The sequence below is a fragment of the Lissotriton vulgaris genome, chromosome 1_1, assembly GCF_964263255.1.
Source record: "Lissotriton vulgaris chromosome 1_1, aLisVul1.2, whole genome shotgun sequence".
Taxonomy (NCBI): domain Eukaryota; kingdom Metazoa; phylum Chordata; class Amphibia; order Caudata; family Salamandridae; genus Lissotriton; species Lissotriton vulgaris.
The window spans coordinates 226,610,640-226,635,186 of NC_141685.1; the positions used below are offsets into that span (position 1 = coordinate 226,610,640).

The following is a 24,547-nucleotide window of genomic DNA, read 5'->3' on the forward strand; positions in this document are numbered from 1 at the left end:
CCCTGCAGGGTGCATTACAGCCTGGTTGGAGAATATGCCCAGGCTCCCTGTCCCCATCTGAGCGCCGATCCACGGTGCTCAGACCAATCACAACGGTGCATTGCAGCATTGTGATTTGCTCAGGGGGGCCTCAGCCTGGGTGCTTCCTGATCTGTGTTCCGGACTGCTGGAGGAGGGACCCGATGAGGAGAACACGGCGAGGGTGGACGCAGCAAGGAGATAAGAATAATTAGATTTTTTATTTACCCCTCGTCGCTGTCGCCCCACCCCCTCCCCGCCCGACCTGCCACCCGCAATCCGTGCCACCCCTTGTTCCTTGTTTTGTTGTGTGGGAGAATGGATGCATGTGAGGATGCGTCAGTGGTTGGGTGAATGGATAGACTGATGAATGAGTGAGTGGAAGAGTGAATGATTGAAGACTTAATGGATATATAGCTAGATAAATCATTGGCAAAAGCGTTTGACATAAATAAAGATGGACATATACAAAAAGTGGTTTGGATCAATGACGTGCAGCCATTGGTTACCTGAAGGGTCATTGGAACAGCATTATCAGCTCAAGAAGGTAAAACTACAAAGTGAGCTGGATGTGAGTGTCCAGGTCCATGTGGCATGAGCTGCTCCAGTCCTGGTTTTCTTCCTCTGAATTCTGAGGCTTGAAGTCCAGGCGTTCTAATGAAGTAAACAAGACCAAAGTGCCCAGAATTATTGAAAAGCAAACTCCGCACTACAGCAGGGAGCCTGGCATTGCCCTGGCACTCTTGTCAGGGCGATACTTGTCGCTTCAGAACAGAGTCTACAACCTTGTAACACAGAGTTAAACAGTGCAAGAGGGGCCCGTGCTATGAGAAGAATAACACACCCACAGGGCATGCAGCTGAGAACCACAGCCACAACAGAGAGACAGAGAGAGACATCCGCTCTCCTTGATGTACACATAATGGAAGCTGTGTGCGCTCCCTATGCAGACACAGAGCTGCTCTGCATTGCCACCAAGAGAGCGTGTTCAACAGGAGACAGGGGCAGTGCCACCAAGAGGGCATGTTCAGCTGGAGACAGGGGCAGTGCCACCAAGAGGGCATGTTCAGCTAGAGGCAGGGGCAGTGCCACCAAGAGGGCGTGTTCAGCTGGAGACAGGGGCAGTGCCACCAAGAGGGCATGTTCAGCTAGAGGCAGGAGCAGTGCCACCAAGAGGGCCTGTTCAGCTAGAGGCAGGGGCAGTGCCACCAAGAGGGCGTGTTCAACAAGAGACTGGGGCAATGCCACCAAGAGGGCATGTTCAGCTGGAGACAGGGGCAGTGCCACCAAGAGGGCATGTCCAGCTGGAGACAGGAGCAGTGCCACCAAGAGGGCATGTTCAGCTGGAGACAGGGGCAGTGCCACCAAGAGGGCGTGTTCAACAGGAGACAGGGGCAGTGCCACCAAGAGGGCATGTTCAGCTGGAGACAGGGGCAGTGCCACCAAGAGGGCAACAACACAACCTTCTCCGCAGCCGAGCACCTCCACTTCCAGTTACACACCGACCCAAAGACGACCCTCAGAGGCACCCTCATCTACAGACCCCCGGGACCACGCACACAATTCAGTGAAGACATCACGGACTTCATCAGACCGCACGCCCTCCCCTCCGCTGACTACATCCTCCTAGGGGACCTCAACTTCCACCTGGAGAACAACAAGGACCGCAACATAGCTGCCCTGCTGGACAACCTCGCCAACCTCGGACTCAAGCAACTGGTCAACACCCCCACCCACTACGCCGGCCACACGCTTGATCCTGTCTTCTCATCCAGCAAGCACATCACCTTCAGCCACTCCACCGGACTTCACTGGACCGACCACAGCTGCGTCCAATTCAGCTTCAGAAGAACCACGACTCACCACCATCCGCAAAAGGTTCCTCACAGGAGCTGGAGCAAGATCACCGCCCAGCAGCTCACCACCTCCCTCAGCCAGAACCCACCCGCCAGCACAATGGACCCCAACGAAGCAGCCCGCAACTTCACACAGTGGCTGACCGCCTGCGCAGACGACCTCGTGCCACTGAAGAACCCTCCCAGCAGATCCAGAAGCAAGAAAGCCACCTAGTTCACCAACGAACTCAAGGACTCCAAGAAGAACTGCCGCACCCTCGAGAAAGCCTGGCTCCTCGACCAATCCACAGACAACACGACCTCCCTAAAACAAGCCACCTGCAAGCACCACCAGCTCATCCGCAACACCAAGAAAAAATCACTGAAGGAACGACTGGACAACAATGCCTACGACAGCAAGGAACTCTTCAGCATCGTCAAGGAGTTCTCCAACCCCAGCACCGGCAACAACGACATCACTCCTTCACAAGACCTCTGCAACTCTCTCGCCTCGTTCTTCCACCACAAGATCACCGACATCCACAACAGATTCGGCACACCATCCATGCACCCAACCACAGAACCAGCGCACCCAACCGCCACCCTCCGCACCTGGACCACAGTGACCACCGAAGACACAGCCCGCACGATGAACACCATCCACTCCGGATTCCCAACCGACCCCTGCCCCCACCACATATTCAACAAGGCTGACTCCATCATCGCACCCCAACTCCGGGACATCATTAACATCTCCTTCAACACCGCCACCTTCCCGGAGAGTTGGAAGCATGCTGAGCTCAGCGCCCTACTGAAGAAACCAACAGCGGACCCCACCGACCTCAAGAACTTCCGCCCCATCACGCTTCTCCCTTTTCCTGCCAAAGTCATTGAGAAGACTGTCAACAGACAGCTTGCCGCCTTCCTTGAGACGCACGGATCCCTCGACCACTCGCAGTCCGGTTTCCGAGCCAACCACAGCACCGAGACCGCCCTCATCACAGCCACCGACGACATCAGAACCCTGCTCGACAATGGGGAAACAGCGGCCCTCATCCTCCTAGACCTCTCTGCAGCGTTCAACACTGTCTGCCACCGCACCCTAGTTCAACGCCTCAGCAACACAGGCATCCAAGAGAAGGCACTGGAGTGGATCACCTCGTTCCTCGCCGGAAGAGCACAGAGAGTTCGCCTCCCCTCTTTTCGATCCGAGGCCAAAGAAGTCATCTGCGGTGTACCGCAAGGATCATCACTCAGCCCCACCCTCTTCAACGTCTACATGAGACCCCTTGCAGCCATCGCACGTCAACACAACCTCAACATCATCTCCTACGCCGACGACACCCAACTGATCCTCTCCCTCACCAGAGACCCCGCCACCGCCAGAACCAACCTGCACGAAGGGATGAAAGACGTCGCCGAGTGGATGATGAACAGCCGCCTGAAACTGAACTCAGACAAGACGGAAGTCCTCATCCTGGGACCATCGCCCTCCGCCTGGGACGACTCCTGGTGGCCCCCCACCCTGGTCACCACTCCCAAGCCAACAGACCCCACGCGCAACCTGGGTTTCATCCTGGACTCCTCCCTCTCGATGACAAGACAAGTCAACGCCGTCTCCTCATCATGCTTCAACACCCTACGCATGCTCCGCAAGATCTTCCGTTGGATCCCGACCGAAACCAGTAAGACGGTCACCCAGGCACTCGTCACAAGCCGACTGGACTATGGGAACACCCTCTATGCCGGAACCACAGCCAAGCTACAGAAAAGACTCCAACGCATCCAGGACGCCTCCACCCGACTCATCCTGGACATCCCCCAACGCAGCCACATGTCCGGCCACCTGAGGGACCTGCACTGGCTCCCCATCAGCAAGAGAATCACAGTCAGACTCCTCACCCACGCACACAAGTCTCTCCACGACCTGGGCCCCAAGTACCTCAATGACCGCCTGACCTTCTACACGCCCACCCGACAGCTTCGCTCCACAAGCCTCGCCCTCGCCACCGTACCACGCATCCGAAGAGCCACAGCCGGAGGAAGATCCTTCTCCTACTTGGCAGCCAAGACATGGAATTCCCTCCCCACCCACCTTCGGCTGACCCAGGACCATCTCGCCTTCAGGAGACTACTCAAGACCTGGCTGTTCGAGCAATAGCGGACCCCTTCCCCCAAGCGCCTTGAGACCCTTCCGGGTGAGTAGTGCTCTATGCAAATGTTATGATTGATTGACCCCACACACATTCACACATAGTCCAATAGAAAGTGCTCCCACGTAGTCATCGGTCGTAGAACGCCGCATCCCGTAGAGGGGTGCGAAGACCCTGATGATGAAGCATGACACCAAGGGGCATGTTGGTGTGTGAGGGGTATTGAAACAACACTGAGTGTTCCCCATCACTATAGGGATTAACTCAAACTGCCCAAGTGGATTCCACTTTGTATTTGTACCAAGAGGGCATGTTCATCTGGAGACAGGAGCGGTGCCATTAAGAGGGCATGTTCAGCTGGTGACAGGGGCAGTGCCACCAAGAGGGCGTGTTCAGCTGGAGACAGGGGCAGTGCCACCAAGAGGGCATGTTTAGCTGGAGACAGGGGCAGTAATCCGGAAGCTTTGAGACAATGCAGAGTGCTGTGGCCTGAGGTGAAGGTGAGAGGGAGAAGCTTGTGGTCAGGGCGAGCACCCCATGGGTAGACCAGTGCAGTGCGTGTTCATCGACGAAGGTTTATGTCTTTGTCCGTAGCCAACAGTGGCTTGTGTTGTCAAAGTCAAGGTCTTTTATGTTGTTTTTTGCCGTCTGTCTACAGCAGCAATCTACCTCTCCATGTCTCCACCGTGCAATCCTACCACTCTCTGTGCACTCAGGAAGAGTGCCCTGTCAAATGTGCACACTCATGCATGCACTCTCGTCTACTCCTCTGTCACGTGCTAACCTTGCCCTTGTGCCTTATGGAGAGGTCCAATGACGTACAATGCAATGCACAGTATTTTTGGAAGCCATCTTCTAACTCATTAGGGTGGGGTCACTCATCACAGCCCCCCCCCCCCTCTGTCTGCACCCACTTCCTTGGTGGTAGGAGTTCAAGCAAGCTTTTCCCCTGCCATGCTTGCCCTGCTTGCTAGCTAAGAGAGATGGGATCGCCTGGTCTGCGACAAACACTTAATGATGAAAACTACATCCATACAAGAAACAAGGGCTGAACTGAAGTATGATGAGCATGTAAGCATTAACATACTTATCAGTGCGTACGTTTTGATACATTCAAGTGGTGTGCATTTCTGTTGTAGTGCATCCCTGCAGGGGGGCAGAATTTGCAGATGTTCACTCTGTGGAATCTCGTGGAGTTTTTATGTAACCGCCGTGGAGTTTCACTAATGGGCAGCAAAAAGCATGCTGCGCTGCCCGCAGTGCGATTTTGCACCGATAACGCGTCTGCTCTGAAAAATCAGCATGAACGCCACCACATGGTGCACAAGAGCGCGCAGCCATTCAAATTAAATTTTGCTGACACTCAAGTTGAAAATCTTCTGTAGAAGCAGCCCATGGACTGCGATCCCTCCAGTTCCTCCATTAGGAAAAAATTGCGCATGAAAGCTTCCTACAGACCAGAAATTGCACTAAGGGGTGCCAACACTCACTCGCCAGCACGCTTACCGGGGCCTCATGCTGTTTGTGTTGTCATTACATTGCTTAAATGGGAAAAATGATCAGCGATTGGTGGCATTTGGCCAGAACTCCATGTTAAAAGAAAACCTTGAGTTGTCAAATTTCTCTAATTCGTCCATACCTAGTATCTTCCTCAACAAATATTTTCTCGTAAAATAGCACCTGAAACACATTAGAGTTCTTTAGCACACTTATTTAGATCATTCATCTCATTATCACATGAATTCAGTATCACATGGAATGTGAAGTTTTAAGTGGGGAAGCCTTCTTGTCAAGATGGCTTTCAAGCTGAAGCCCATAGCTTTATAGTCCCTTCTAGCGGTTCCTGCTCCTCAGAACAATATACCTTATGGATTGAGTATGAAAGTGATTAATGGTAGGGGTCATTGGTAGTCCCCCACAAGCAATAATGTCACTGACCCATTAGGTCCCGGCAAAGGTTTCTGGAAATGCTTCTAAAGGACACCTTTCGGCAATTGATGACACTTTTTCCTCGAACTGCCTTGGTATATTCCAATATATGCCAAAGACAGAAATGGAATTGGTCCAATTAACATTGTCCACATATTGAGAAAGCAATGAAACATGTAAATAAATCTGTTTCTGATTTCTTCAGAGACTATAGCATGGGTTCTATATACCACAACAACTTGCGTTACAACATGCAAGGCATCTATAGGAGAGATGGTGTTCATTTAACGGATGAGGGGAATAGATGCTTCCTCTGTAACATGAGACTCTGCATCGGTACTTACTTATAAAAACAAAAAACACCAAATTAACACAACAGCTCTTTTTAGAGCCACCTTACATCTAAACACTCAAACTTGTAATTTAACTCCATCTTTTTTTATTTTTTTGTTCGCCGTGCGCGACTGGGTGCGCGCACCCCACAACTTTTTTTGCAGAAAAAAAGCTACTTTTAGACTTTTGGGGTCCTAAATGAACCCACTGAGAAAACCTACGAGGTCATGGAGTCTCCATCCTGCTCCCTTTCCATGCTCTCCACTATAGTTTTTCACACTCTTGTAAATAGCAGTGCGCGACCGGGTGCGCGCACCCCGCAACTTTTTTGCAAAAAAACATATTTTTTTTTTGCTTTGAGGGTCCTTACTGCACCCCCTAAGAAAACCTACGGGGCCAGACAATCTCTTGCACGTGGTGCTCGCTCTGTATTTTTATATTACTTGATCCATTTATTGCTATTAATACTCTTTACAGGGATTTAGATCACCTGAGTGGGATCTGTTTAGTATTCATGGTTTGCATGAGTTGAGGGTTTTTGTTGGGGACAGCCTGCTAATATTTAAAATGTGTTTTATGCAGCATTGTGTGTCATTATAGATCACATTTTAAATGTTAAGCATATTGTGGGGAAATTAAAAAAGCACTCTGAAAGATTCTCTTCTTTTAAAGTATATTTGTGACACTATCGAGAAGGTTTATGAAGAAATATATAAACATGTAAAGGAGGATAACATTGCATTCTGGGACAGTGTTGTGAAAATATAATCATATATTCTTTAGTTCTCTAATCCATCAACATTTGTATGTGTGTATCCCCTCCCAGCATGCTCTGCTTATGACCTCAAATATATCAGCACTCGTGACATGTTAAATGACATGTTCTCTCCTTTCTGAAGTCCAGTTTGGGCTTTTGGCTTAGACACTGAACCTGTCTCTGAATTTAGGAAAATACGACAAAGCTGGGAGAGCAGCAATTCATATGCTTTTATGGGCCTCTCCTCTGCCTTTGACCTGGTAGAGAGGGGGAAATTTAGAGATTGATGGAAGAGGTCGGAATTGACCCTTCTCTACAGGTTCCTCCATTGGGACACAACAATGAAAGTGCATTATACTCAACCTGGTGTTTGCAGCCACTCCATCCCGGTCACACGAGGGCTAAGGCAGGGCTGTATATTGGCACCATTTTTATTCTATATTAATGCTCTAGATTCGGTTTTAATTTTCCGCGCTAAAGATGTCCTTAAAATAGGTCACCATCATTTTGTACGCGGACGACGCTGTTCTTTTTGCACACGCATCCAACGGACCACAGGCCCTTTCAGATGGTTTAAATGATTTTATGAGGGGTTTAAACCTGAAGGGTAACCATAAAAAAATACTTTATTTTGACCCGCAGAACAAAAAACGCCCGCTCCAAACGTTTATTTACTGGGCAGGCCCATCACCAAGATATCTAGTTTTATCTGTTTGGGCATTTGGTTCGCTGCCAAATTGACTTGGGAAGGTTCATCACCCAGAGAGCCCAGAAGATGGCGGCATCTTGAGAATCGATTTGTAGCTTTGCGAAAAAACTAAGCCACTTAAAGAGATGCCTATGTTATATAGGAGCAAATGTCTCTCCACTGCACATATGGGGCAGGGGCATCGGGATATGCCGCATTGGGTACTTTGCAGGCAGCCACAAATACATTCTTTTACAGACTCTTGGCAATTCCCCAAACCAGGTCAAGTTTCATCTCACAGCATGAAATGGGTTTAGGGTGTCTGTAGGATGATGCAAGTCTGGCTCCCGCCCTATTATGGCTAAGAGTGTGGGGTACTCCTGAGACGAGTGTCTTCCGCAAGGTTTTAGAGGTCTGCCTTAAGCTAAGGATTATGCCAGCTATTCCCGGGCTGGTGCATGTTAAGACCCTTCGAGATCTGGGTTTGAGTCACCTTCCAATACCCCAGGCAGGATTGACCCCTACACTAAGGAGTTGGTAAAACAAAGGTTCCTGCACACAGGGGAACGCAAGAATGTTAAAGACTCTTGACTTGGTTTCTATTGTCCATTATGTGCCAATTTCAAACCCCCCAGATATGGAACCGCCCCTGTCTTGGATAGAAAACCCCGAGCTAAGATTTGATCTCACTCGTTTAAGAGTAAGTGCATTCCACTTTTTGGTTGCCTTCCCCCCTCTCTTCCGTGCTGTCCATGTGATGCGGCCTCTACCCACTCTACGAAGCACTTTATGCATTTTTGCAACCAGTACTGCACTTTAAGATCTCGTTTTTATGCCCTATTTTACGTCACGTGAATTTTAACAGACACCAAGAAGGGTTGCACTTTTTAAAACGCCTAGATGTCCCTCAATATGTTTCTTGGTTATAAATGTTCTCTCCTGTGACTTAAAACTGATAAGGAAATATGCTTCGCGATCATGATTATTAATTGACTCTCGCCTGGCTGTAATGTACATATTTTAATATTTATACCTTTTAATGAAATGGCTAAAAACTGCTTGTCTGTAATGAAGTATTTAAGTTTTTAACCGTGCCGGTTTAATGTACTCACATTGAATGCGTTTGCCTCGTGGTCACCAAAGGGATGGTTTATTACCAAGTTGTATCTCCCTTTCATTACCCGAGCATCTTTCTGTGTTCTTAAACTGTAATGTTTGTAACTGTTTTTGTTACAATGGCAATTCATTTTCATGCTCGACTGAAATTGTGTTATGTCCAAGTGATAATGATGTGTTTTCAGTGCTTCAATGGTCGTATTCTGACCCAATAAAGAGTTTGACTGACAGGCCCGTGTGTGTTTTTGGGTGTGGCACGAGGCCTCAAGGAGGAGGCTGTTTATGACGCGTCATGAAGGCCTCCGGGAAGGGTGGGGCTGTGAGCAGCAGCATGTCTGACAGTAGGGCTGCCTACGCGCCTCGAGTAGTTAAAGCTGCGGGAGGCACTATACGCTAGGTCAGCAAGGACAGCCTGTTCTCTGTTAGGGGGGCGGGGGCCTTTAGGTTGTGACCCAGACTAATGGGTTTTAGACTCGTCCTGAAGTGTCTGGTTCTAGACCCTGAGGTCTGAGTGGACTAGTCGGGTGTTGGGCTGGTGGGATGATGGGTTGGTGGGTTGGTGGGATGATGGGTTTGTGGAATATGGTGGTGGGTGAGTCAGATGTTACAATGGGTTGGTGGGAGGATGGGTTGGTGGGTTGGTGGGATGGTGGGGTGGTGGGTTGGTGGGATGATGGGTTGGTGGGTTGGTGGGATGGTGCGGTGGTGGGTTGGTGGGATGATGGGTTTGTGGGATATGGTGGTGGGTGTGTGCCAGATGTTGCCGAGAGTTGATGGAATGGTGGGTTGGGGGGATGGTGCAGTGGTGGGTTGGTGGGATGATGGGTTTGTGGATTGATGAGATGGTGCGGTGGTGGGTTGGTTGGATGATCGGTTTGTGGGTTGGTGGGATGGTGCGGTGGTGGGTTGGTTGGATGATCGGTTTGTGGGTTGGTGGGATGGTGCGGTGGTGCGTTGGTGGGATGATGGGTTTGTGGGATATGGTGGTGGGTGGGTGCCAGATGTTGCAGAGAGTTGATGGAATGGTGGGTTGGGGGATGGTGCAGTGGTGGGTTGGTGGGATGATGGGTTTGTAGATTGGTGGGATGGTGCGGTGGTGGGTTGGTTGGATGATCGGTTTGTGGGTTGGTGGGATGGTGCGGTGGTGGGTTGGTTGGATGATCGGTTTGTGGGTTGGTGGGATGGTGCGGTGGTGCGTTGGTGGGATATGGTGGTGGGTGAGTCAGATGTTACAGTGGGTTGATGGAATGTTGGGTTGGGGGGATGGTGTTGGTTACGGGGTAAAGGGTCTGGGTGCGGTCAGCTGGCGATTTCACTGTCACTATTGAATATGGCATTGTCTTCAGAAGTGAGGGGAGGTTTCTATGCCTTGAAAGTGTCAGAGTGCAGTGTAGAACACCTAACACCTCTGGCATGGAGGACTCTGCCTCGAGAGTGAGCAGGAGGCGTCTGGAGTATCTCGTGATGGGGGGTCTTCTTACCCAAGTGTCATGTGTCGCGACATCTCAAGGCGGCCAGTCGCATTAGTGGCATTTTAACAAAGAGTGGCACAGCCCGTGGAGAACTGAAAGCAGAGCTGCCAAGTGTCCTGTCTGTTGTGCGAGTCTCTTATGTAGTTTGTTTTTATTTGCATTCTGGCATTAATGCTCATCTCAGTGTAGACTCCGGGCCATCACCAGTGCCAGCATCTGGAGGAACCTCTGCCTTGGGTAACTTGCTGGGAAAAAGAAAAGGGCATCTTCAGAGGGCTGGCGAAGGGGCACCTGCTGGCAGAGGCACAAGAAGCAGAGAGAGCGAGAAGGCCTAAAGAGTAAAACAGGGCGGGGCAGTGCCCTGGGGGAATTGTAAAGAGCATAGATGGTGAGGAGAGTCATCTGGGAGCATAGGGGGGAACCTCTGAGGGCAAATAGAGAGAGCAGCTGTTGGTGGGTGGGGTGTAGGCGGGTTACCAGGTGCGAGGAAGGAGCGAGTATCTGGGGGCATTGAAAGAACATGGGGGCATCTTAGACATATGGGCTCATTCAGAGCATAAGGATGCCAAGTGAGCCCGGGGCATGATCTAAGGAGTAGGGTGTGTGTGTGGGGGGGGAATGGGGGGCGGGGCACAGAAGGGGGGATTTGTGGAAACTTAAGCGAATAGTGAATGATATGATATAACTGGAGCACAGAGGTGGGGGCTGCTCCTGGAATAACAGCCGGGTTTATAATGATATAATAAGTGTGGTAGTAAATGTGGTAGTAAATTCTCTGGTTAATTATGGAAATACTCTTCATCAGGTCACTCAAGATGCTCCATCATTGAGTCTTAGCACCTGAGAGTCCTGTTCTTCAGGTGTTCCAATACCCTCCACCCGCAGGGAGACTGTCTAATGTACCACAGTCGTGAGTAGAGAAGGTGCGATCTGGTGAGAGAATAAAACATTTAAAATATCTCTTCTCCTGTGTTGGTTGTCTTTAATGTTACAGGAAAGGGATATAGTTTTAAAAAGTTGTGTTCGGTAAAAGGTTGGTCGACATGTTTCAGCCTGCGTTGCCCATGTAGGTCAGGCGGCTTTCATCAGGACCCAAAAAGTGTTGCCAGGCCGGCTCTGATTTCAGGAGGCTGGGTATACAGGTAGGTAAGGTAAGTATAGCCGCTCACCTTTCTTCATCATCTGGTTAGGTTATTCGGGTAGCTGGTGTTAAGATCTAATCACCAACAATGTTGGCTTCACAGTATTGAGACCCCCGCAAGATCGAAGTTATAAGCCAATTGGTGAAAGTGGTGCATTTATAGTAAATATTTTGTGAAAGCAGATCCATTCTTCTCCCCGGATCTGAGATTACATGGTGTAACAGTCAGCACTGTGGACTTTGATCTGATCTGGAATCTCCATGGGACCGGATGCTTTTACTCTAAAGAAACTCAAATCTCTCATGTATAAGTTTGAAATCTCAAAAACATGTTGTTCCTAATAAACAGTATATCTTACTGAGTTTTTCATTTTTTCTGTTCGATATATTTGTTTGTTTACTGAAACTTGGTACGTTCCTGTTACATTAAATATTATAATGTGAGGACTCTGTTTTTCACTTCCTTGTCTCTTTGTATACACTTATTATTGGCATGTTCTTTCTCGTTCCGAAATATCACGGTCTTTCGTTACATTTTTCCAAAATTCTCGTTCTCTCTTTGTGAGAATAGTGCACCTGCCCACGGGCAGGCCAAGGAGGCTACTGCATTTATGTTTTTTTCTGACCATATTTTTTTTAAAGCGTTTTTCCGGGAATATTTGTTTGCTATTTTTAATTTTATCACCATCACTTTTAAAATTTGAAGTCAGTAAACATAAACAAATGTAACATAATCGAAACAACTTTAGGTAAGATACTGACCTCAAAAGTACTGTCTTGTGGTGACGGATAGACACACGACATCACTGAGCTCGGCGGACTTTACAATGATAGATCACTTAGATTCAAACTCTAGCCATAGCAAAAAAATAGCATTATTAAATATGTCTCTGATTGTCACAATGGCGAGTGAAAAGTGTTTCCGCCCGGTTTCGAACCGGGGACCTTTCGCGTGTGAGGCCAACGTGATAACCACTACACTACGGAAACTCTCATTTTCACTCGATAGGACTTAGTGACCAGATTCCACATAAGCACAATTTGGTCACAGCTCCTTTAATTCCAGTCTTCCTTGTGATCTTTGTCTGCTCCTCTCCTGCTGCAGCAGAGCACTTACCCAGCCCATTCCCACAGACAAAAAGAATTTCATTCTAACTTTACACCTTTCCAGTAACGCTGCAAAGAAAAAATATTTTTTACCCGCAGAAACCAAAGACGACTTTTACACACACTATCCAGAGGGTGTGGGGTGGTAAATTATGGAGATATGTCCTGTGAGTACCCGAGCCGACAGTGTAGAAGCTCTTGGTATCCAGGGTCCTGAGTCATCTTTAGAAACATCTCTGAACCCCACCAGCCCCCTGGACAGGAAGTTTTTTAACAGTAAAGACAAGAAATCATGAACCAACAATAAACTCTGTGAGCAGCTGTCTTTTCAGGGCTAAAAAATAAGCCGCACACGTTGCAATTAGATGTCAGGATGGCCGAGCGGTCTAAGGCGCTGCGTTCAGGTCGCAGTCTCCCCTGGAGGCGTGGGTTCGAATCCCACTTCTGACAGTATGTTTTGCGACTCGTATGCGCACAGTTTTTTCCCTAGACAATGTCAATATTACACAATCTTAACATACACATTTGAAATCTGAAAAAGTGTTGTACCTAATAAACAACATTTCTCACTGTGTTTTTAATGATTTCTGTTCTATGTTTTTGTTTATTTACTGAAACTTGGTAACTCTCTAAGTTAAATTAAATTCAGTTATAGGAGTACTCTGTTTTTTTTCCTACCTTGTCTCATTTTTATATACTTAATATTTCCATATATTCGTTCTCTTTTCGAAATGTCACGGTCTTTAGTTACATTTTTCCGAAAGTCTGGTTCACTTTTCGTGAAAAAAGTGCACCTGCCCACGACAACGGGGGTACTTCGGTTATGTCTATTCTGACCATAGTTTACTTTCAAAGCGTGCTCTTGAGACCTGGGGTTTATTCCCTATGATTCATTTTATCATCATCACTTTTGATATTTGAAGTCAGTAAACACAAACAAACGTTACATATTATAACCAACTTTAGGTGACACGCTGAGTACAAAAGTACTGCATTGGGAGAGAGGGGTGGGGGGAGAGTGAGCAGACCCAAAAACCATTGAAGTGTGAAAAAGGCCGCTTTATTGGAACAGGTGCACATTTACAAATACACAAACTCGGCAACCGCCTCACAATCTAAACCACAACCCAAATTTTTGTTCGTTTTTATTTCAAACCCCAAACCCCGCCCCCACCCCACACCCTCCATCACACCCGCCCCCACCCGTACATACCCAACACAAAAACCATACAAACCCCAATAACATTATAACATTATAACATCACCTAACAAATACAAAATATCACATCTCCGACTATAAACCAACTGATCATATCCCCGACCCATATTCTCCGAACCCCACCTCAATCAGTCTAAAAAATCCCCTAACAAGATCCGATTACAACTAACGGGTCCAAACCTGGCCCAAAACTGACAATCACATAGCAAAACCGCCACGCACCTGTCCCAAGCGACAAAAGAACAACGTCAAACCCCATGCACACATGTCCCAAACAGCAGCCAAAAAATAAATAAATAATCGAAAAATCCCCAAAAAAGGGGGGGGAGGGAGGGACAAGAATTCTAAGCTCAACCGGCCACCAGGTCACCAAGCCTAAAATGGTGCCCGGAGCGAGGAGCCCCGCCCATTTATAGGGGACCGCACAATGCAACTAAAAACCAGCCCAAAAACGCCCAAATGGAATCTGCTAGAAGAAATACCCCCACCCAGATCTCCCAAACCGCCCGGGGGAGGAGACCTCCCAGGGGTCGGCTGCCCTCCCCCAAGCCCCCCTTGGGAGAGAGGGGTGGGGGGAGAGTGAGCAGACCCAAAAACCATTGAAGTGTGAAAAAGGCCGCTTTATTGGAACAGGTGCACATTTACAAATACACAAACTCGGCAACCGCCTCACAATCTAAACCACAACCCAAATTTTTGTTCGTTTTTATTTCAAACCCCAAACCCTGCCCCCACCCCACACCCTCCATCACACCCGCCCCCACCCGTACATACCCAACACAAAAACCATACAAACCCCAATAACATTATAACATTATAACATCACCTAACAAATACAAAATATCACATCTCCGACTATAAACCAACTGATCATATCCCCCGACCCATATTCTCCGAACCCCACCTCAATCAGTCTAAAAAATCCCCTAACAAGATCCGATTACAACTAACGGGTCCAAACCTGTCCCAAAACTGACAATCACATAGCAAAACCGCCATCCAGAAAGCGTGTGGCGAAAGACTGATACGGAGAGAGCCCCACCTTTCTGCCCCCCACACAGACCTAAAACAGGGGGGGGGGAAGGGGGGGGGGGGTTGGGGGAAACCAGAAAAGAAAAAGATGAGACCAAAGCCTACAACACATACGACCACCTATTCACCAACAAACTGTTGCACAGTCAGACAACGAGATAAAACCTCCCGCAGCTCCAGCAGATGTAAGTCCATACCCATCCGGGACAAATGGACACCGTCCCCCCTAAAAAATTCCACCGCATCATATTTGATGTCACTATGTACGATGCGACCAAAACCCAAATCCCTGCAGAAACGGGAAACCTCCAAATTCACCTTCCTCCAAGATTTATCCACCGCCTTCGGCTTCACCGCATTCCTCCAAACCCTCCTTGGCACCATTTCAGTCCACAGGACATGACAACCTGACCACTGGCTATGCAATAGAGCCAAATCCTTTTTAATCGCTCGCAGCAGGACAACCCCCTTGACGGAACCCAAGTCATTTTCACCCAAATGAAGAACCAGAACATCCGGGCAAACCCCCCCTACCAACCAAGAATTTAAAGCAGGGATCAGTTCCTTCCATAACATACCCCCCCTACCCTTCCAAACAACATTAAACAAACGATCATTGAAACCCAATGATGAACCAAAATAACTTTGACGAGCTTGCACTTGAGCTCTCTTAACGAAGGAATGGCCCACGATCCAAACTGTAATGAAAGCAGCCCGAGGACCAGCCACAGAACCTGAAAAAGAAAACAGAATCAGACAGGCAAAACAGATGAAGACGCCAGCGCACCAGCAGCCTCATTACGAACATAGCGCCGAAAGCAATCAGAAGTCCAGCGCCCCAGTCCCATGATTTCCTCCCTCGACCAGCCCCTGTGGAAAGCCTCCGTGGCCGCCCCAATCCGGAAGGAGTGAGTACCGTATAATGACCCATCCAAACCAATATGTCGCAGCGCTTTTCGCAGAACCATGCGCAGTTGATAAGTCGACACACATGAACCATTTAAATGTCGAAAAACTTGAAGGTCCAATGACCCACCCGACATTTTCTTCCAACAAGGAGCCCAACGTAAAGGGCACATTTCCGGAGGGGACACCGCCTCCAACCAGACACCCTTACCCATACTCCTTTGATCCGTTTTGGAGTGGGAGAGCCAAATGTGGACCCCCCTGTCCGATATTTGAACATCCCCCCACAGAAGGTCAGGAGAGGACTTGTTGCCCAGCAATTCAGACACACGGAAGGCTCCAAAAAACATCCACACCATCAACGTGGAGAACAAACACGCTTCCACTCGATCAGAACACACAGCCGGGAGAACAGACATCACCTGAAACAGCCTCTGCCACGACAAAGGGGATCGCAAAGTGCGAACAGCACCACTCTCTCTAGCCCACCCTTCCAACATTCTCCTACCCAACTCCCCAGCCGACGGAGAGTAACCCCACAAAAGCTTACCCATGAAAGAAACACCGGCCAGTTTGCCGGAAATAGTAACTCTAGACAACTTCTTATCCATCAGACACAAAATGAACTGAACCACATCCTCAGACCGTTGCCAATCCAGCTCCCGCCAACACGCACCCGACTCTAAAAACTCTGTCCAGGCTAACTCATACGCTGTCCTCGTGGAAGGAGCCAGGGAACCTAAAACCAGGTGAATGACCCGGTGTTGCCTACCGTCCACAGGTGGTCTGGCATGGGAGTCGGCTCCTCGTCTGCTTCCAAAGCAAGCCCACGGAATCTCTCCCACTGTGAACGAGACAAAGCATCCGCAATGTCATTGTCCACGCCAGGAACGTGCAGGGCCCGAAAACAGATATCATGTTTCAGACAACCCAACACAAACACTCGAAGAAGCTTCAAAATCTGGGGATCTCTAGCCGACTGTTTGTTAATTACCTGGACCACAGCCATATTATCGATCCGGAAAAGAACCCTTTTGTGGGCAAAATCCGCACCCCACAGAGTGACAGCAACAACCACAGGGAAAAGTTCCAGAAAGGCAATACTTCTACCACCATTCCTCCATTGCACAGGCCACTGTTGGGCACACCACCTTCCCTGCCAGTACAGACCAAAACCCTCACTTCCAGCAGCATCAGAGAAGATCTGTACATCCCAACACCAATCCACCTCCCAACACAAAGGCACACCATTGAAGGAATGTAAGAAGAAGACCCACATGCGTAAGTCCTCCTTCACCCCCGCGGACAGTCTCACCCTATGATGTGGAAGTGAATGACCAGACAAAGCTCTGCCCAACCTCCTACAGAAAGTCCTACCCGCCCGAACCACTCTGCAGGCAAAATTAAGGTGTCCCAGCAGAACTTGTATCTCTTTCACAAACACTTTCTCTTTTCCCAACATGGTTCCAACCAATTCAAGCATTTTTTGTTTCTTGTCCAATGGAAGACGAGCCTGCATCAAATGAGAGTCAAGCTCGATCCCCAAAAAAGACATGGTCGCGCAAGGACCCATGGTCTTCTCCGGGGCCAATGGTACACCTAAATAACTCATCAATGATTGAAACGATGTGAGAGCAGCTTGGCAAATCAACGAATTGGCAGTACCCACAAAAAAGAAATCGCCCAAGTAATGAGTGACAAGTACATGGCCACTCTGTTTAGTAAACCACCATTGTAGAAACGTACTGAAAGTTTCAAACAACGCACAAGACATGGAACAACCCATTGGCAATGCCTTGTCCACGTACCATTTTCCAAGAAAATGGATGCCCAGAAGACACCAGTCTTCAGGATGGACTGGAAGGAGCCGAAATGCGGATTTGATGTCGCATTTTGCCATCAGAGCATCAGGGCCCGCTGTGACAACCAGTTGCATAGCTACATCCACCGAAGAATAAGATACCGATGCAGCTTCGTTGTCAATGAAATCATTTACCGACCCACCCTCAGGCCATGATAGATGTTGAATGAGCCGGAACTGACCAGGCTCCTTCTTGGGGACTGTAGGAGAGTAGGGTCTGCAATCCCATGATCACCCAGATTTTTTGCTTTTGTTTCACTGGTTTACGACTTTCTCTGGCTGTGGGCCTGCCAATCAGACCCACAGCCTGGCTGTTCTCTTTCTAAATTACGATATGTACCCTAGGTGCATTTACCAATTGGTACTGGGCCACCTTATCAGACCCCGTAACGCAGGGCATAGGTGTACCCAGGGCCGCCAGGGGCTGCAGCATGTATTATGCCACCCCTGGCTGGCCTCCTAAATTTAACACAACTGGCTGCAAAGTCGTGTAATCACCCTTTGCTTTAGGTATAGTAGCTCTATATCTAACCCTACAATGGACACCCGAGTTCCTATCAGTCACTCCTATGGCAGGCCTTGACAATCCTGAAGGCAGAGTGCGTGGGCTCGTGTGAACTAGGTTCTGGCCCGAGCCGAGCCCGGTTGCAGCTTGCAGAATCAAGACCCAATGGCTGTTCCATGATAACACGTACCACATCGGTAACTTCGGTGTCGCGTTATCAAGGCATGTCGAGTAAGGTGTCATACGAATCGGGGTGCTGCCCTCTCACCAATTCTGGCGATGAGGTTAGCATTCCGCCCTTCTAGAGGGACACGACATGTACGTAACTGTGAACCCCGGTTAAAGTTAACTAAAGCCTCAGCTCCACAAAATGGATGCTGCCACCACAGACACGAGTCTGACCTCCTGCTGCTGGGAGTCCTTCCAGCGAGGAGAGCTTGGACAAAGGGTTTCCTGTCGAGGGCGGTGTTCGCACCGTCCCAGACAGGGTTTGTGTATTCTGGGTAGGTAGGGCTTTTGCGAGAAGGTGACTGCGGAGTGGCACCCCGGTGCTCACTACGCATTTGCCGGTTAGAACCAGTTCCAGGGGCACCAGCCCTGGCCTGGGGATTGTCCGGCAGGGGAGAGGGGTGTAACTACCCCCCTTCCTGGTCCCACCCTTAGGGCAGGACTAAGCATGGGCGGAAAATCCGTTCCGCTCGTGGATTTTGCGGATTTTCGGGAAATTCGCAATCCGTGAGATTCGCGAATCTCCCGCAAAATCCGCAAATCCGCGAGCAGTGGATTTTGCTCGCACTGCTCGCACTGTTCGCGTGAGTTCGCGCCCCGCGAATAAGTGCAAAATTGCAGAAATACGATCTTAGCAAAACTGAAAGTAACTACTTACCAGGTTCAAAAGTTCAGGCTCATCATTAGTAGCCATTTCCTGTAGTGCTTCCTGAGGGGCCCCTCCAGAGTTCAGTTGCCAGTTGAAACTATTATGTGACCCTGCTCTGAACCTCAGAATAGTTACACATATGCCACAAAGGTCCTGAATTACAGCTAAGGGAGACAAGCAGGAGCCAGGCTGGAAGTTAAAATCCATTAATCAGCCCCTAATTCATTATTGTCAGTTGGGGCAGGGCAGGTGTTGTAACTAATTTTGCAACAATGAAAGCACTTAGCAAGTGCAAAAGATCACTAATCAGGGCGCACTAAGGAAGCAGGTGCCAGCTAAAAAAATATTCTGTGACACATTAATCAGCCCCAAATTAATTCAGGTCACTTGAGGCAGGGAAGGTGTGCTTTGCTTTGCCGAAAATAATGTACACTGGACAACCAGAGGGTGTGGTGATGAAACAGAGGGTGGCATGGGTGGGCCAGAGGGTGGCATGAGTAGTCAGAGAGTGGCAGTGGTGACAGAGAGTGGCAGTGATGAAGAAGAGTGTCCCAAACAGGCTGGACACGTAGAAACAACAAGTTCGCAAAACTTGCGACCCGACAGGTAAGTTCGCAAATTGCAAAATTGTAAAAACCCTCGCGAACTGGCAGAAACACGGGCGAACACAAAAAAAAAAATCCGCAAATTCGCGGGAATTCGCGGATTTTGCGGATTGCGAATCCGCAAATCCGCAAAATTCGCGAACGCGAGATCCGCAAAATTCGCCCATGCTTAGGCAGGACCTAGTCATGTACCCACCCCTTTCTTTAGGATAAAGGCCGGAGCGGGGACCCTTCCAAATTAGATCATCTTTGAATCAAGAACTACTTTCTACGAAAGGACATTCGAGACTCTTCTCAAGATTTCTCCCTTGTGACTAAGGAGTAGTCACCCTGCATCAGCGGGCACCATCTAAGAACTCTGCGGTTTGCTGTAAGTCCTTCCTCAAGGAATCCGACGGCCCAGCTCGACGAGAACCGGCTTCCCTGGCACCTCTGACCTCTACCCACGTCATCAGCCCAGCTGTGATCTGTGGGTACGACGAGACCTCGAGGGACCGGCCATCATCAGAACCTGCACGCTCTTAACCAGCACGACCATCGAAGCAATTCCCTGGTGAGTGCTCTGGGGTCCGAGAAGCCCCGACCCTGAGCCGCTCCAGCACCGAAGTGCAGCCTCCCAGCATCTCCATGATCTGCGTGGGGCCCTTCTGCTCGCTGCTCAGCACGTTGTCTGGTCACTAGCCGCTGGCTTGTGCCCTTCCTTGACGACGACCGACAAACAACTCTGCTGGTCTGGTTGCTCCAGATCGGCCCTTGCTCCCTTTTCAGAGAGGAGCACCCCGGACCCTCCTGGTCCATTCAAGACGCCATCTTAGGCCTACCACGTGGCCCTGAGATCTGCCAAGGCTTGTTGCCCCAATCTTGGGCCCAGCGACGCCGACAGCATCATCCTTCGTGGGACAGCTCGCACCTCCATCCTGGTCGCCGACAACGCCTCCTGGTCCGTGAGACTGCAGAGCCTAGCGTCGCCCACTCACCTGGTCGAGGTGACGGCCAACCGGTGCCCTCCTGGTACCCTCTGACTACTGGCTAGTAGTACGAACTTGGTCCCCTCTGCTTTCAGGTATCAACGATCTCTGATCCAGGCTTCGATCTCTACGAACTATTCATCACTGGTCGCCGGCCAGCAACTCCTTTTCTTCCGGCTCCTGGCTCGTCAGCGAAGACCCCCGACGCCTGTAAGACTTGTGCAGCCGCAGCCCTCGTGGCTAGGTAACTCGGCATTTCGGTGCCTGCATAGCCTCTTTACTCTAGGGTCCTGAGTCCCTCGCTTCCGACTTGCCTTATCGGGTCCGCCCGAGACCTCTAAACTTCCGTGTCCTCGGACACTTGTTTTAATTGTGCACTTGAAGTATTTTCCTAAGAGATTTGGTTTGTGCTTAGTACCCTGTCCTCATAAAGAGTACAGGGCTGTTGTGAATCTTAATAAATATCCTGTTTATTTTCATAACACTTGTGTGGTGTCCTTTCACTTGGTATTCAAGGGGTACATGTGTGGTAAACAGCTGGCTTAACACGCCCTCTCGAGTCTTTAGCCTTAGACTGCTCGTATCCACGCTACTAGGATAGCTGGTCTATAGGTTGACTTACAACCAATCATCATAAGGGTCGTTTGGAACGATACATAGCGGTCGCTAGAATAGCGAACGCTGCATATCGGGCCAACTTCTCACATTGGTGAGCAGCGGTTGGGATTTGAGCTTGCTGTTGTTTTACCACACGTATCCTAAGAATATCTTGTTGAAAGATCACATAAGTACTGTTAGTACATATAACTAAGCTTAGAATACTCTGAGTTCTACTGAACCAGCTGTTGCAGCTCCTCAAGGCCTAGCACACCTTGGCTGCAACTCTTAGCAAGGGATCAGTAGGTAAACACATAGTGTAGGTAGGTGCATCACTTACACCACACTAGAAAGAGTATGTCGGACAAAGGAGGAAACTCTGAGTCTCCCCTTGTGTCAGTTGACCCTCCACAGGTCATCCCTTCAAGATATACTGTGCTGAGCTTCAAGGAGTTAAGACAAGTGTGTCACTCCAGGAAGATCAAGCAGGGGTCTAACCCCACAACGTCCTTTCTGATTGGTCTCTAGGAGACTTATGATGCCAGAAAAGCTGAGACCCTTCCCAGCTCTTCTAATCCAGAAGGAGACATGCCTCCCCTCGAGGGAACCAGAGGCGATCCTGACCTCATCCACCTCTCAACTGAGACTGAAGATGTAGAGGACGATGAGAATGAGGATCCCTCTGGGGATGAGGCAGATAAGGGACAGGTAGAAGTCGGTAGACTAAGCAGGTCCAACTTAAGCAAACATGACAGTGGTACTGGGGGACTCCTGGGGCCACTATCAGGTCAGCTTAACATTGGGAATGGACGAGCCAGATCTCTGTCAAGAGACTCGGGCAGATCCCTTCAAACCAATGGCTCTCACAACTCTTCTCAAAGAGGGATGACGTCCCCTCAGAGGAGAGTGTACGAAGCTAAAGAAAGGGCAGCTAATCTGAGGATTGAAAGGGAAGAACTTGCCCTGGCCAAAGAAAGGCTTGCCTTTGCTAGAGAGCAAAAGTTAAGTGGGGTAGTCCCCACTGGTGGCAGCATAGTACCTAGTAATAGGGAAAGGAGTTTTGATACGAAACACCTTGGTAAGATAGTGCCCCCCTTTAAACAAGGGGACGACATCCACAAATGGATTACTGCTTTGGAGAGGGCCTGCACTGTGCAGGGTGTTCCCCAGAGTCAGTGGGCAGCTATCTTGTGGCTCTCCTTTGAAGGTAAAGGAAGAGACAAGCTACTCACCACAAGGGTAGAGGATGCTAATAATTACCACGTCTTGAAGAATACACTCGTCGAAGGGTTTGGCCTAACCACTGAGCAGTACAGGGTGCTGTTCAGGGATACCCAGAAAACGCAGTCTCAAGATTGGTCTGACTTTGTCGATTGTGCCACTAAGGCTTTTGAGGGCTGGTTGCTGGGCAGTAAGGTTACTGATTACCAAGGATTGTATAATTTGATGATGAGAGAACAAATTTTAAACAATTGTCAGAACCAGTTGTTGCATCAGCATCTTGTCGACTCGGATCTGACCTCTCCCCAAGAATTGGGAAAGAAGGCAGACAGATGGGTTCGTACAAGAGTTAAACAGAACCAGGGCCAGAATCAAGGTGGTCAGAAGAAAGCAGACCAGAAGGGTAAAGATTCTAAGGGGGAACAAAATGACCAGAAGTCTTCGACAGGTCCCCAACAACCCAAAGAGGGTGGGGGTCAGGCTCCCCAAAAGAAGAAAGAAGGCCAATCCAAAAGATGGTGCCAGTACTGCAAAAGTAAATCTCACTGGTTTAGTGAGTGCACCAAGAAAGGTGGAGGGCAGACTCCTGCCACTGCAGCCCCTAAGGCACCTGTGCCCCCTAGTACAGTCAGCAGTGGTAGTGCACCTCCCAAGGGTTTAGTAGGGTTAACCCTGGGTTCTGAGGGGCGTGACAACTTAGTTGGCACACTCACTCAGGCTGTCCTTGTCAGTACAGGGGATGTGGATATGTCCCCTGACGTAAGTCCCAATACTTTGGGCAAATACAGACAGACGCCTTTCATAAATGGAAAAATGGCTCAGGCCTATAGGGACACTTGTGCCAGTGTCACCATGGTGACACCTAACTTTGTGGACCCTGGACAGATCATGCCAGGTACAGAATTCCTGGTGACCAATGCAAGCAATGTCACTACCAATCACAGTATGGCAATTGTAGCTTTCTCCTGGGGAGGGGTAACTGGCCAAAAGAAGGTTGTAGTTAGTTCAGACCTCCCAGTGGATTGTTTGTTGGGCAATGATTTGGAGTCATCACAATGGTCAGAAGTGGAGCACCGGACTCACATGGAAATGTTAGGCTTGCCAGCACATGTGTTCGCTGTGACCAGGTCACAGGTCAGGAAATGCCCCACTGAACAGGTGCTGGATCCTGGAACAACGGACCAGACACCTCCCAAGAAAAAGAGCGGTAGGGTTAAGGCTGCGCCTTCCCCCTTGCCCCAGGTCGTGGATCAAGTCTCAGAGGAGGCTGACCTACAGGAATTGAGGGAAACTGAGCCTAGGGAGTTCGAACTTGATCAAGTTGAATTCTTGGGTTCAGGGGGACCCTCAAGGGAAGACCTGGGGAAGGACCAGTTAGACTGCCCTTCTCTTGAACCCCTCAGACAGCAGGCTGCTGCTGAGGCTGCTGGGAACGCCACAGGTACCCACAAGGTATACTGGGAAGATGGACTCCTGTACACTGAGTCAAGAGACCCCAAGCCTGGCATGACCAGGAGGCTGGTTGTACCCTTGTCTCAGCGTGGTTTCCTACTTACCTTTGCCCACGAGTTTCCCTTAGCAGGTCACTTAGGCCAGACGAAAACGTGGGACAGGCTTGTCTCACACTTTCACTGGCCTCATATGAACGAAGATACAAAGGAGTTTTGCCGCTCCTGTGTCACTTGCCAAGCCAGTGGTAAGTCAGGTGGCACGACAAAGGCCCCCCTTATACCAATGCCTGTGGTGGGGGTGCCCTTTGAACGGGTGGGGATCGACATCGTCGGTCCCATGGAACCACCAACAGCATCAGGGCACAAATTTATACTGGTGGTAGTGGATCATGCCACCAGGTATCCTGAAGCTATTCCCCTTAGGACCACTACAGCACCTGTTGTGGCAAGAGCCCTAGTTGGAGTATTCTCCAGAGTGGGCTTCCCTAAGGAGGTCGTCTCCGACAGAGGTGCAAACTTTATGTCGAGCTACTTAACTGCTATGTGGAAGGAATGTGGTGTCAACTACAAGTTCACTACACCCTATCATCCACAATGCAATGGGCTTGTTGAGAGATTCAACAGGACCCTCAAAGGGATGATTCATGGACTACCTGAAAAGCTTCGGCGTAGATGGGACGTCCTGATCCCCTGCCTTTTATTCGCTTACAGAGAAGTCCCACAGAAGGGGGTTGGCTACAGCCCTTTTGAACTTTT

At 49.4% G+C, this 24,547-nt stretch overlaps 2 non-coding genes across 2 annotated transcripts; one reads left to right on the forward strand and one right to left on the reverse strand.

The window, feature by feature from the left end:
* Positions 1-12,359: 12,359 nt before the first annotated feature.
* TRNAV-CAC (transfer RNA valine (anticodon CAC)) lies at positions 12,360-12,432 on the reverse strand. The gene has a single exon. It is a non-coding gene; the product is annotated as a tRNA-Val (tRNA).
* Positions 12,433-12,916: 484 nt separating this feature from the next.
* TRNAL-CAG (transfer RNA leucine (anticodon CAG)) lies at positions 12,917-12,999 on the forward strand. Its single transcript has one exon. It is a non-coding gene; the product is annotated as a tRNA-Leu (tRNA).
* The last annotated feature ends 11,548 nt before the right edge of the window (positions 13,000-24,547 follow it).